At 39.9% G+C, this 2,639-nt stretch overlaps 1 long non-coding RNA gene across 1 annotated transcript; it reads right to left on the bottom strand.

Moving 5' to 3' along the window:
* Positions 1-216: 216 nt before the first annotated feature.
* LOC104962477 (uncharacterized) lies at positions 217-2,347 on the bottom strand. Its single transcript, XR_800206.1, has 3 exons — positions 1,827-2,347; positions 1,558-1,611; positions 217-334 (listed from the first exon to the last, which is right to left on the bottom strand). It is a non-coding gene; the product is annotated as an uncharacterized lncRNA (long non-coding RNA).
* Between the last annotated feature and the right edge of the window lie 292 nt (positions 2,348-2,639).

Consider the following 2,639-nt stretch of genomic DNA (forward strand, 5'->3'; position numbering starts at 1 on the left):
AGAAAGTACAGGTATTTGGGTTCAACATGTAAGAAGTAGAAAGTACAGGTATTTGAGTTCAAAATGTAAGAAGTAGAAAGTAAAGGTATTTGAGTTTAATATGTAAGAAGTAGAAAGTAAAAAGTACTTAAGTACAGTAATGAAGTATTTGTACTCCACTTATTCCCACCTCTGGATAAAAGAGATATTTGTGGTGCTTCAGCTTCATTACCTGACAGAAAGGGAGAAATCTCCGGCAATTTTCTTGCTGGGTCGAGCCAGAAAGCTGCCGTGAATCCCCCGAGTCTTCAGCATCTCCTCGGCCTGCAGGCCTGTGATGTCTCTGTGGAACCACCTACACACACACACACACACACGCACACACACACACGAATATAAATATTGCAACCAGTACACAGATATACAACAAAGAGGCATTTACACGCGGTAACATCCACGTACACCCCGTGTTATTTTCTTTATTAAGGTCTCGTAAATGTGAAAATGTCGCTTCATCTTTCCATGTTTCACTTAAGTTTGAAAGTGTGTGGTAACTTTTTGCAAGCATCTGTCATTCGTTGTGGTCTTTTTCTTAATGAAATGATAGGTTGTTTAATTGGTAGCGTAACTGATATTTAAACTAATCATTTAAAGCCCAGTTTCTGATTTTACGGTCTGTATTATTCATTACAAAAACCAAACTTAAAATGCTTTGTTTTCTTCTACGCCCGATTTAATTCACCTTTGATCACAAACATTTTATTTGACCGATGTATTAACACATTATCTCTACAGCTGGTGCAATAAAAGACCGTTATTCCGACTAAAATACCACCAAGCTTGTTTTAAATTGACACTACTTTAACCAAACGCCCCTTTCAACAAAATGTAAGTTTCTCAGTGTGACAGGATTTCGTTAGTTCAGTTGAAATATCTGTTATCATTTCCTGGAGCCCTTTGCGGTTGGAAAAAGTCTGTGTTGGTCAAACTTAGACTACACACGTTTTTTTTTAAAGTAACGCCTTGAAAAGAAGAATATCCAAATGTTTAACAGACTTAGGGTATTTGTCGTTATGGTAGCTCTCCTGCAACCTAGCATGCTGCTTACACATTGTTTACTGAATAATGTCTTCGCAGTTGCAGAGTAAAAATGGACAATTTAAAGCTTTAAATGCTAGAGAATACAAATTGTAACTGTTGTAATGAATAGTTAGATTGTGTTTGCACTCAAATATATGTTTTCCCCTCTGAAAAAAAATCATTTTATACGACAAATGTGTTAAGAAATAAGATCTTGACACAGTCACAGAAGGAAAACTCAAAGTAAAGGGAACATTGCATGTCAAGGGTACAACAACAAGTGTTTCTTACTCAACCTCGGAGCTAAATCACCCTTTATGACACATTTTTCTTGACGCAAACAGACACAGAAATCACATGATAGAGGAACAGAGCAGGACAGCAGAGAAGGAGGAATGGAAACAGAGAAGTTGTCATCACGCCTTGCACAAAACACAACCGACTGAAACGAGCATTTCATCGTCTGGCGGAGCGGCGGGAGGGGGGGGGTAGACTCACCGAACCATGATGCCTTTTCTCTTCTTCTGGGACCAGGGAGAGAGTCACGTGTACCTGCACATGTGCACAGTATATCTTGAATTTAACAAAAAAGAAACACCCGGTTCCTCAATACTTCCTCACTTCACACTTTATTCTCATGCATAGAAACAACTATCTCTTTGTATCACTCAACTACAAAACATCCCTCCAACAACCCGCCTTCTCCTTCTCCTCGCGTCCCTCCACCCAACCCTGCGTCCCGATAGGAAAGCAGGTGAAACACTTACTCTTCTCAGCGTCCTCTGAACCCTTCTGACTCTCTCGGAGACGCCCGCTGTTTAGACGTCTCTCTGACCGTCCTCTTTCTGTGTCGCTTCTCTCTCTCTCTATCTCTCTCTCTCTCTCTCTCTCTCTTCCTTCTTACATCTCCTTTCACAAAACAGTGAAAGCAAGACAGGAACCAAAATAGCTGACAGGCTGGAATCCCACCAACAGATACAGATGTGTTTCTCTTTCTGTTTTTTTTTTTTTAAAGACGATCAAAATAAAAAGTCATATTTAAGAGCAAAGTGAGATCAAATGGTGTCGTTTCCTTAATAAAAACCCTAAAACGAAGGTTGAAACTTCTCCATTCAGCGGTGAATCATGACCCAGAGTCCAGTCATTCCTTTTGTTGCAGGAATAATCCACAAAATTTCCAATTTGAGTTTCTCTTGCCTCCGTTAGTCTCTCAGCCAGACATTAGAAAAGCTGTTCCTCTGCGCCTGCCCACCTGCCTGTCTTTCTGCTACCACTGTTGCCTTTTTGTTCTTTACTTCCAGGTGTGTGTGTGTGTGTGTGTGTGTGTGTGTGTGTGTGTGTGTGTGTGTGTGTGTGTGTGTGTGTGTGTGTGTGTGTGTGTGTGAGAGCGTAACACAAAGGTCACAGTCAGAGAACACTTCCTTATTTGCAGTTTAACCTTCCCCCCTCTTTATATATATATATATATATATATATATGTTTGTGTAACTGGTAGACTATTTGCAACTGTCTCATTATTAAACGACTGAAACTGCAAAATTAAAACCAGTGGTTTGAAGAGGATACTCTAAATCAAAAAG

This window comes from Notothenia coriiceps, unplaced genomic scaffold (genome assembly GCF_000735185.1).
Source record: "Notothenia coriiceps isolate Sejong01 unplaced genomic scaffold, NC01 NC01_scaffold00034878, whole genome shotgun sequence".
Taxonomy (NCBI): Eukaryota; Metazoa; Chordata; class Actinopteri; order Perciformes; family Nototheniidae; genus Notothenia; species Notothenia coriiceps.